A 12,706-nucleotide genomic window follows, 5' to 3' on the forward strand; every position below is an offset into this window, starting at 1 on the left:
GGTAGAAAAACTAGGAAAAATGTCAAATGATGCTTAAGAGCACAAAGTAATGGCAAAACTAGGATTTAAATTTAGCTTTTCTGAATATTTGCCCTTTCAACTACACAAAGGGAATTTGAACGTCTTTACCACATTACATCTTGCAAGCTATATTCCTACAGAATTTAGGAAATAATTTGAAATGGGGAAAAATAACCTAATAGACAATGTCAAAAAACTCTATTACAGATTATTTTGGGAAGCAATTTGAATTGCTATAAATATTATCTTACTTTTAAAAATGATTATTCAAATTCCATGAATTCATCTTGAGAAATAATCTGAGATATAAAAATGATTCATGCACAAATATATCTGCCACAGAGTTTTTATAACTAGAATCAAGCCACATGTTATCAATGATGGAGAAGCTAAATAAATACAGAATAATCACAAGGTAGCATATTATGTACCACTATTAAAATAAAACCCATTATGAATTTCAATTACCATGAAAAATTATTTATCTATATATGTTAATTGAAAAGTATAATATCAAATTTTTATATAAAATATTATCAGAACTACCACCATTCTTCATGGAATGTAGCTTTTTATTTGGGAATATTCAAAGTGTTTTGTTGTTATTATTGTTTTCTGATAATGGATTAGTAAATTAATGCTGTATCTTAGAATCAGTTACATTTCACACTCAAAAAATTCATTTTGTAAACTGAATAAAAAGAACTCACAAATAAAAGTCAGAAAGTGGCAAAGTTATGTTAAAAAAACAACCTAACAACCCACTGCCATCCAGCTGATTCCAACTCATAGTAACCTCACAGGACAGAGTAGAAGGTCTCCGTAAGACTGCTAGGGTTGTACATCTTTACAGAGGCTGACTGCCTCATCTTTCTTCTGCAGAATATTTGGTGGATTAAAACCACTGACTTTTTGGTTAGCAGCCCAACACTTAACCCTCTGCACCACCAGGGCTCTTTTAGTCATAGAACTATAGAAATTCCAGGAGTCCTGGTGTGGTTTTATGGGTTAACACACTGAACTGAAAGGTCAGTTTGAACTGAAAGTTGACAGTTGAAGCTCATCAGCCGCCCCTCAGAAACCCTATACAAGATCACTGTAAGTCGGAACCAACTTAATAGCACACAACAACAACAATGGATAATTCCTTTAATCTTTTGTTTTCCTCAAAATTTTTAACTTAACAAACGATAATGAGAATGACACAAATTGTTCCAGCGAATTTGGCCCATTTATTTTCTCACATAAGCTATGTATTCAGGTACTATAGCTTCAGTTCTGATTCATAGTGACATTATGAATAACAGAACTAAACTCTGTGTGGTATTGTCTCATCCAAATAATTATTGTCATGTTTGATCCTATTGTTGCTGCGTATGTGCCAATCCATTTCATTGGGTATCTTCCTCTTTTGTACTGGCCCTCCACTTAAACAAATATGATGGCCTTCTCCAGGGACTGATCCTTTCTGACCACCTGTCCAAAGTATGAGAGGCAAGACAAAGTCTCACTATCCTCAGTTCTAAAGAACATTTGGGCTGCACTTCTTCCATGATGGATTTGTTTAGTCCTCTGGCAATCCATGATTCCAATATTCTTCTCTAGCATCATAATTCAGATGTATCTTCTCCAGTATTCTTTACTTATTTTCCAACTTTCACATGCATATGAAGTTATTGAAAATGCCCTGGCTTGGAGCACTTTAATTCTCAAAGTGACATCTTTGCCCTTTAAATTTTTAAAGATTCCTTTCCAGCAGATTTGCCTAATGCATTTTTGATGTCTTGACTGTTGCTTCCATGAATATTGATTGTGGATTCAAGGAAAATGAAATCTTTGACAATATCAATCTTTTCTTTGTTTATCCTGTGTTAAATATTGGTCCAGTTGTGAGGATTTTCTTCTTCTTTTTTAAATGAAATGCAACCCATAATGAGGACTGTAGTCTTTGATCATCAGTAAGTATTTCAAATCCTCTTTTCTTCTAGCAAGCAAGGTTGTATCATTTGAGCATTGTAGGTTGTTAATGAGTAACTTGTAGTAGTATTTTCCCAGCATATAGATTGAATAGATAAGGTGAAAGAATACAGTCTTGACACACAGGTTTAAAACTATTTAATATTCTCTTGTTCTGTTTGAATGACTGTCTCTTAGTTTATGTACAGATTCCTCATAAGTGCAATTAGCTGTTATAAAATGTCCATTCTTTGCAATGCTTTCCATATTCTGTTATGATCCACACAGTGAAATGACTTTGTATATTCAAAATTCATCTGATTATTAATGATCTTTGAAGGTATTTCTTATTTGAGTCACACTTTCTCTGTAAATGAAGGTCTTGAAGACTTTGCTCCATCCTCCTCATTAAGGTCAACCAACTCTACTTTGAGGAGGCAGTTCTTCCCCAGTCGTAGTCTGAATGGGTTTCAATCTGGGGGTCTCATCTTCTGGTACTGTACCAGAAAATGTTACTGCTATTCACATGGGTTCAATGGCTAACCCTTCAGAAATGGTTCACTTTTCTTTCTTCTTAGTTTATCTTAGTACGTGAGGTTGCTGAAACTTGTCCACCATTTGTGACTCTGCTGGTATTGAAATATTGGCAAAATAGCTGGCAGCATCATAGCAATGCACAAGTCAGCATAGTATGACACACTGACAGATTAGTGGTGGCACATTAGCTATAGACAAGTTCTTTCCTTTAAATTCATTCTGAAATCTTTTTTAAATATACCTATGATGAAAAGGAGCTCTGGTAATGTAGTGGTTATGAATAGGGCTGTGAACCACAAGGTCAGCTGTTCAAAACTACCAGCTGTTTCATGGGAGAATGATGAGGCTTTCTGTTCACATAAAGATTTACAGCCTCAGAAACCCTGTACAGGGTCGCTATGAGTTGGTTCTTACTCCACAGCACATAACCACCATCACCATGATGAAAACAGGCTTTTAAAACTAGTAGTATGTTATATCCTTGTGCTAATTCTATTTTCCTTTTTTTTTCCCTACAATTTTCTTTTCCATAATTCATATCTGGTTTTGTTTTGTTCTTATTTGCTCCTCAAGGTTGCAGCTGGTTCATTACAACCTTGTTCTACTTGACCTATACTTATGGATGTAGTCACTCAAAATACCAACTGAGAAGGAAGGAGTCTTCACATCAAGTATCAATCCTATCCCCCTCTGTATACAGGGTAGATAGGGATGGGGAATGCAGACACTGGCTATCTAAAATGAGGGGGTGATAAAGACACAGTAACTGGCTTAAAAGTTTTCAAGAGGGAGTTTAGTTTAAAAGTGTGCAGGGGAAAAGATGGAATCCCCACTGAAGGGTGGGGGTTCTTGTCTAGATGGGTCTGATGAAAAGAGATGGGGATAAGATTCTTACTATCCAATAGTGAGTAATTGTTATCATGACTAATTGTAACTGTCACAACTGTAAAGGTAGAAGTTTTATAACAAAAATTGGGGGGTAGTTAACCATACAGTCCAGAAACAGAGGATCCTAGGACCATCAAGGGATAAGAGCACAAATGGAACCATTGACACCAGAGATGGAAGCAGAGATGAGGACATGGAGAGAGGGAGCAGTTGAGGACTCTAGACTCATGAAAGGAGAGGGACTGAGTGCTGGTGACCAGGAGGCAGGCTTGCAGAATGTGCCCTTTGGTTGTTTAAATTATTATCGATTCCTGAGCGATTTTGTGTACATTCCCCCACCTCCACCACCACCACCCCCACATAAAAAGAGGGAATGGAACCAAATACTGTTCAATGATGATGCAAAGAAGAGATTGTAATCACTGCAATGAAATGATGGTTTGAAGCTGATGTTCTCCTATGTAAACTATCACTCACTTCACAATAAAACAACAACAATGAAAAAAATCTTGTTTAGTTCCCCTTTCACCCTCATTTTGGAACTCATTTCACACCCAGGTTTTGAAGAAATTTGAACCCATAAACATTCAGAAAGGTCAGTATAACATAGCGTATACTCTGGATCAAGAAGTGGGGGGTTCAAATCTTTATTCTGCTATAAATTTTTTAATGATTTTTTTGCCTCAGTCTCTTCAGTTGTGTGAAATGTAAAAGTAATAGAATACAACTTGAAGAATTATCATGCAAATTAAGTGATTTACTATTTATAAAATGCTTAAGAAAATGTATAGTATATAGCATATACTATATGTTATCATCCACTATTCTTAGGTCAGTTTGTGGTGCTATGGTGGCTTATAGGTGCTGTGATGTTGGAAGCCATGCCACTAGTTGTTTATATTTCAGAAGGGTCACCCCATGCTGGACAGGTTTCAGCAGAATTTTCAAACTAGAAAGACAGGAAGTAGAATAAGCATATTATTTCTAAATGAGTGTTACTGTTTTTAAGTGCCATTGAGTCAGTTTTGACCCATAGTGACCCTGTATAGGGTTTCTGAGGAGCAGCTAGCAAGCTTGAATCACTGACTTTGTGGTTCAAACTGACTTTGTAGTCCAGTGCATTAATCCACATCACCATACCAGGACTCCTAAATGATCAGCCATTTAAATATTATGAATACCAGTGGAACATTGTCAGATATAGTGTCAGAAGAGGAAAATATTATGAATAGCAGAACATTCTCAAATATCATTCCGGAAGATGAGCCACTCAGGTTGGCTCAATATATGACTAGAGAAGAGCTTTCAAACTATGAAAAGAAAGTAGGAGAGACAGACTATCTCTAATTTTTTGTTTAGGTACTAAAAACCTTATGAATAGCAGTGGAACATTGTCAGATGTACTTCCAGAAGAGTAAAACTTTATGAGTAATAGCAGGACATTGTCAAATATAGTGCCATAAGATGAATCCTTCAGGTTGGAAGGGACACAAAATATAACTGGAGAAGAGCTGCCTCCTCAAAGTAGAGCTAAACATAATGACACAAATGGAGCAAAGCTTTCTGGACCTTAATATGCTGATGGAGCACAACTCAAAATGTGGAGAAGCAGCTGCAAATATCCATTAATAATCTGAACATAGAATGTATGAAGTATGAATCTTAGAAAATTGGAATTTGTTAAAAATGAAATAGAACAAATAAACAGCTATGTCATAGACATTAGTGACCTGAAACAGAATGGTATTGGCCATTTAGAATTAGATAATCATGATACTGTAGGAGAAGCACTTGATTGCAAGGTCGGTTTGAACTGTAATGTCTGTGGTTCAAACTCACCATGGTCCTGTCTATGAATTGAAACTAACTTGACAGCACTTAACAACAACAATATAGTTTACTATGCTGAGAATGACAAAATCATGAGAAATGGTGCTGCATTCTTTGTAAAAAAGAAAATTTAAAGATCCATCTTAAAGTACAATGCTGTCTGTGATAGGCTACTATCTTAAGCCTAAAAGTAAAACCAGTGAATACCATTATTACTCAAATTTACTCACCAGCCACAACGATGAAGATTTTGAAGAATACTACCAATCTCTTCAGTCTGAAATTGATCAAACATACAATCAAGATCCATTAAAAATTGGGATGCAAAAGCTGGAACCAAAGGATCAGAAGTTGGAAAATACAGCCCTGGTTAAAGAAATGATACTGGAAATACCATGATAGAATTTTGCAAGACTAACAACTTATTCATTGCAAATAATTTCACTAAAATATGCAAAAGGTGATTTACATATGGATCTTAAAAGCAGTGGCTCTAAGAATAAGCTACAGGTTGGTGGTTCTAGCATCCCAGCTTCTCTACAGTAGAAAGAGGAGACTTCCTGCTCCCAAAAGATCTACAGACTCAAAAAACCTCGTACGAGATCACTACACTCAGAACAGAATCAACAGCACTTAGCAACATCATGTGCAAAGACTTTAGCAGATGGTATTCATAGGAATCAAATTGACTACATCTGTGGTAAGAGATGGTAGAAAATCTCAAGATCCTCTGGGGGAGTGGAGGGGAAAGCCCAGTGTCAGACTGTGGAACATACAATTTATTTCTTATATGCAAGTTCAAGCTGAAACTAAAGAAAAAATTTTAAAGTCAACAAGATCCAAACTATGTCTTGAATATATCACACCTTAATTTAGAGACAATCTCAAGAACAGATTTGATTCATTAAACACTAATGACTGAAGATCGGGAGCATTGTGGGATGACATGAATAAAATCATACAGGAAGAAAGTATAAAGTCATTAAAAAGACAAGAAACAAAGAAAAAAAATAATGTCAAAAGACTGTGAAACTTGCTTGGAGTATAGTGAAACTAAATGAATGGAAGAAATGAGGAAGTAAAAGAGCTGAACAGAGAATTTCAAAGGGCAGTTGGAGAAGACAAAAGTCAAGTACTGCAATGAAATGTGCAAAGACTTGGAGAATTAAACAAAAAGAGAACATGCTCAGCATTTCTCAAGCTGAAATAATTGAAGAAAAAATTCAAACTTCAACTTGCAGTGTTGAAGTATTCTATGGGCAAAATATTGAATGAAACAGAAATCATGAAAAGAAGACAGAATGAATACAAACAGTCATTATACCAAAAAGAAATGGTCTCTGCTCAACCATTTCAAGAGTTTGATAACTTGATAGTATTGAAGGAAGAAATCCAAGATGCATTGAAAGCATTTGATGAAAAACGAGGTTCCAGGAATTGAAGAAATACAAATAGAAACTTTTCAAAAAATTTATGAAGCACTAGAGGTGCTCAGTTATATGTGCCAAGATATTTGGACAACAACTACATGACCAACCAATTGGAAAAGGCTCTTATCTGTGCCCATTTCAAAGATAGGTGACCCAACAGAAAGCAGAATTCATTTAACAGTAACATTAATCTCATATACAAGTAAAATGTTGCTGAAGATATTTCAAAAAACTGTTGCAGCAATACATCGACAGGGAACTGCCATAATTTCAATCAGATTCAGAAAGAGGATGTAGAACTACAGATAACATTGCTAACATCAGATGGATCCTGACTGAAAGCAGAGAGTAACAGAAAGAGGTTTACTTGTGTTCTATTGACTATGCAAAGACTTCTGACTATGTGAATCATAACAAACTATGAATAACATTGAGAAAAATTGGTATTCCAGAACACTTCACTGTGCTCATGAGGAACCTATACATAGACCATAAAATAACTGTACATAGGTCAAGAGGTAGTTGTTAGACTGAACAAGGACTAGAACTGAATGACTTAAAATTAGGAAAGGTGTGGGTCAGGATTGTATAGTTTCACCATACTTACTCAATATATATGCTGAGCAAATAAATCTAGAAATAGGATTATATGAGGAATGTGGCATTAGGATTATAGGAAGATTTATTAACAATTTGTGATATGCAGATGATACAACCTTGCTTGCTGGAAATGGAAAGGATTTAAAATAATTATTGATGAAGATCAAAGACTACGACCTTCAGTACAGATTTACATAAAGTGTCTCAATGTAAAGAAAATAAAAATCCTCACAAAGGTACAATATATAACATCATGAAAAATGGAGTGAGTGTAAGCATTGTCAAAGATTTTATTTTGCTTGAATCCACAGTCAACATTCATGGAAGCAGCAGTCAAAAAATCAAACAATATATTGTATTAGGTAAATCTGCTACAAAAACAAAAACAAAAACAAAAAAACTCTTTAAAAGTGTTCTAGAACAAAGATATCAGTTTGATGGCTAAGGTTCACCTGATCCAAGCCATGGTGTTTTCAGTAGTCTCATATGCATGTGAAAGTCTGACAATGAATAAGGTAGACTGTAGAATAATTTATGCATTTGAATTATGGTGTTGGAGAAGAATATCAAAGGTACCGTGGACTGCCAGAAGAACAAACAAATCTATGTTGGAAGAAGGATAACCAGAATGCTCTTTAGAAGCCAGGATGGGTGAGACTTAGTTTCTCATACTAAAGACATTTTATCAGGAGGAAGTAGTCCCTGGTTTGGTAAAGTGGATAGCCAGCAAAAAATATGAAGACCTCAATGAGAAAACTGACATAGCAATGGTTTCAAACGCTGTGCATCAGAACCATCTAGTTGACACTTTTGTTAAGTGCAGTCTAGGCAGTTTCAAGTCATAGCAACTCTGTATGCTATTTTTGAATAGTAGCTGATAGATTTGAACCAGTGAACCAGTGTTTATCCTATAGCACCACAACATTACTATATAGGTCTTGATAAATACATAAGTAAGCAAATCTTGAAAGAAAGTAAAGGTTTTGCTTCAGATTGAGACTTGTTGTTATTGCTATGTGCCGTGGAGTCAGTTCCAACTCATAGCGACCCTGTATAGGATTTCTGAGACTAGCACTCATCAAAGTCAGGGACTATCAGAGAAGTTACAGTACTGGTAGTTTCTCCCTTACCCAAAGTACAAGAATGTTGTTGTGATAGTCAGTTTTATGTGAGGGATAGAACACGTTTATTCAACCAATTGCTAATCTAGGTAGATATGTGAAGGTACATTGTAGATATAATGAACATCTACATTTAGTTGACTTCAAAACAATAATCTGCAATAATTTGGGTATACCTGATTTAATCATTGGAAAGGTTTCAAGAACAGAGTTCCCTGAAGCAGAAGAAATTCGACATTCATATACAAGAATATCCAGGCTGATCTCTTTTATGACCTTACCTATGAATTTCAAACTTGCCTAGCAAGGCTCCACAATGGAGTATGCCAGTTCTTTGCAATAATGGTCTTTGTCTATACAGATATCTGTATGTCTATATTTGTTGTTATTAAAAGTCTTGAAGTCACTTCTGATTCATAGTGATCCTGTATTGGTTTCAGAGTCTTTAGTCTTCACAGGAACACAAAACCTTATCTTTCTCCCCTAGTATGACTGGCAGGCTCAAATCATGTACCTTGTGGTTCACAGTCTAGTGCTTATATTGAAGAGTTCCACACTATTTTAAATAGATTATCTATATATAGACATAGAGTCCTGGTGTGATACTATAGGATAAGCACTGGACCGTAAGGTCACTTTGAACTGCAAGGTCACCAGTTTTAAGTCATCAGCAGCTTTGCAGAAACACTATACAGGGTGGCTATGAGTCAGAACCCACTAAATGGTACTTAACAACAACAACATCCATAGTTGTTGTTAGGTGCCATCGAGTCAGTACCAACTCATAGTGAACTTATGCACAGCAGAACGAAACACGGCCTGATCCTGGGCCAACCTCATTATTGTTGCCACACTTGAGCCCATTGATGCTGCCACTTGGCCAATCCATCTCATTTGGGGTCTTCCTCTTTTTCTCTGACCCTCCACCTTACCAAACATGATATCCTTCTCCAGCGACTGGTCCCTCCTAACAATGTGTGCGAAGTATAAGAGCCGAAGTTTGTCCATCTTGGTCTCCAAGGAGCACTCTGGCTGCACTTCTTCCAACATAAATCCATTGGTTCTTTTGGCAGTGCATGGCACTTTTAATATTCTCCTCAAACACCATAACTCAAAAGCATCAATTCTTCTACAGTCTTCCTTATTCACTGTCCAGTTTTCACATGCATATGAGGTTATTGACAATACCATGGCTTCGGTCAAGCGCACCTTAGTCCTCAAGCTGACATCTTTGCTCTTCAACACTTGAAAAAGGTCTTGTGCAGCAGATTTGCCTAATGCAATACGTTGTTTGATTTCTTGACTGCTGTTTCCATGAGTGTTGATAGTTGATCCAAGAGGAATGAAGTACTTGACAACATGCAATCTTTTCTCCGTTGATAAGAATATTGTTTATTGGTCCAGTGGTGAGGATTTTTGTTTTCTTTATATAGAGATGCAATCCACACTGAAGGCTGTGCTCTTTGATCTTCATCACTAAATATTTTAAGTTTTCTTCACTTTCAGTAAACAACGTTGTATCATCTGCATATTGCAGGTTGTTAATGAGTCTTCCTCCAATCCAATGCCACATTTTTCTTCACAGAACCCAGCTTCTCAGATTATTTGCTCAGCATACAGGTTGAATAAGTATGGTGAAAGAATACAACCCTGTCGCACACCTTTTTTAATTTTAAACCACTCAGTGTTCCCATGTTCTGTTCGAACAACTACCTCTTGGTCCATGTACAGATGCCTCATGAGCACAATTAAGTGTTCCGGAAAACTCATACTTCACAATGTTGTCATAAATAGACACACATATATATTTTTAGATCCTTGTTGTTGTTGTTGTTAAGTCATCCTACTGGTTCTTTTTCTCTGAAAGAACCCTGACTGATACAGTTGTCAGAAGTACTTAGCCAATGGACAGAAGAATGTATTTTAGGTTGTTTTAAATTTATTAGTAGAAGACTGGACCAGCTCATATGTAGACACCAATTATGGAAGATGGCAGGGACTCAATTTAAGGGTAATTCATGGCATCAAATATAAATGTTAAGGTTTTTGTACAGGAACTTTTCACTGCTTTTGAAAATTTTACAGCAAGGTGGGCCTGACTTGGGTTCAGGTATTGAATTTATATCCATTGACTGGCATAGTGGTTGCAACAATGGGCACAAACATAACAATAGCTGTGAAAATGGCACAGCATTTGGCAGCGTTTCGTCCTGGTATACATAGCATTCATTCATATTGTGGCAGTTAATTGAATTTCCACTTGGATGGAAGAAGTTGAGGGGAAAAAGAAGTCAGAAGTTACTTATCATTGCTGAATTTTACTGTTCTAATAAACTTTCAGGATTATAAACTTTAGGCAAAAATAGACAGCGTGACATACTTCTGATATTCTTCTAGGAAACCAAACAACAAACAAAATGAACATCTGAGAGCCTGAAGTAAATTGGGGAAACAAGTGGGTATCAGTTTTTCCTTCACCCCTTAAAGAAAGAGCTCAGAATGTGAAGGCCCAGTGGATGGAGTTTAGCCCCCATCCCAGCCTAAAGCAGCCCAAGGTTAGTTTAAAGGTATTTACCGCTAAATGGGGAGTCCCAGTGTGGTGCTGTAGGAAAAGCAAATCAGTTTGAACCACAAGGCTGGCAGTTCAAACTCACCAGCCTCTCCGTGGAAGCCTTAGACAGGGTCAGAAAGAGTCAGAACAATAACCACCACTAAATGGAATCCAGTGTGGTAGAGTTGCACTGGTAGCGTTGTGGTTACGAATCGGGCTGCTAACCTCAAGGTCGGCAGTTCGAAACTACCAGCAGTTCCGCGGGAGAAAGATAAGGCTTTCTGCTCCCATAAAGATTTACAGCCTCGGAAACCCTGTGCAGGGTCACTATGAGTCGGAACCGACTCCACGGTACTTAACAACAACAACAGTCCCATTAGGAGAGCATTAAAAAAATACTTTGTAGCAGAAGAAAATTCAAAAATAGTAACTAATTTCATTTGGGCATACTTCAAATCGGTGGCCGTTTTAATCTGCTAAATTTAAAACTACATGAATCATAATCTAGTCACAATTCCAACTACAAAAATTAACCCCAAAAGTTTCAATATAAAGTAAATCAAACTATAAACTATTTTGATAAAACTGAACAATTCAAATTTTTTGTTTTTTGATTATTCTGTAATTTTTTAAGCTACGCTTGCGCAAAGGTAAATTAACCAACAATATTAATTTGTTCTTATCAGAAAATGCTGACTTTTTCTTGGAGGAGAAGGCGATGACTTATTTTCTTTGATAGAAAAAATAAAAACTGCATTAAGTTTTAAACTCTACCTTATGTCACACAAAAATAAGATAAAATCTGAAATTGAAATCAAAGGAAATTATTTGTAGAAACCTTTAGTCTTAAATTTTTTTCATTTTATGAATTAACTGGACTATTTTAAAAGGAAGACTGCAGCATGACAATCTTGAATACAACTGAACCAAAATCTCCCCTCATATAAAACAGGCCACTGATTTACTACACTGCCAGAATATAAATCTGAATTGGAGGGGAGGGAGTAGTCAACTACCAAAAATCTGGAACAAAGTTATATTTTTTCCAGAGTTTATGGAAATCCTAAGTACACAATTTGTAGCTTTTACAGAGTCTACATCACCAAAAGTTACTTTCTCAGGTTTAAAATAAACCAGGTTTCTAAAAATGCAAATTTAAAAAACAAAGAGAGAAACTAAAAATCACAGATCATTTTGATCACTGTGAAAAAGGATTTTGGTCTTACATTTTAATACAGTATTATGCAAGGGATTCTAACTTTTAGAAGAAATACTGAATAATAAGTGTATTTGTAACTGAAAATGTATGACAATGGATAAAATTCTGATTAGATAAAGTTTAGGTCTGTGATGATAAAGAATTGACTTCCCTGTCATTTGTAAAGGAACACAGTAACGGTTTAGCTCAAAATGTCAAATTTGTAGAATTGTGATGAAAAGCTTAGATTTTCTCTCCTCATGCAAGGTGTTTAGAAACATCAATCTGAAAGAGTGCTTTAAGTCACAGAGTAAATTAACCCTGAAATGAGGCTTTCACTTGCTCTGAATCTCCTTGCAGTCAGAGACTAAAGCAGGGGCCTGTATTTGACCAGTAAGTGTGTTCAGTGAATTTATGATTCAGTAGAAGGAGCTCTGGTAGCGTAGTGGTTACGAATCGGGCTGCGAACCTTAGGGTCAGCGGTTCGAAACTACCAGCTGCTCCGCGGGAGAAAGATGAGGCTTTCTACTCCCGTAAAGATTTACACCCTCGGAAACCCTGTACAGGGTCGCTA

Source organism: Chrysochloris asiatica, unplaced genomic scaffold, assembly GCF_000296735.1.
Source record: "Chrysochloris asiatica unplaced genomic scaffold, ChrAsi1.0 scaffold00136, whole genome shotgun sequence".
Taxonomy (NCBI): domain Eukaryota; kingdom Metazoa; phylum Chordata; class Mammalia; order Afrosoricida; family Chrysochloridae; genus Chrysochloris; species Chrysochloris asiatica.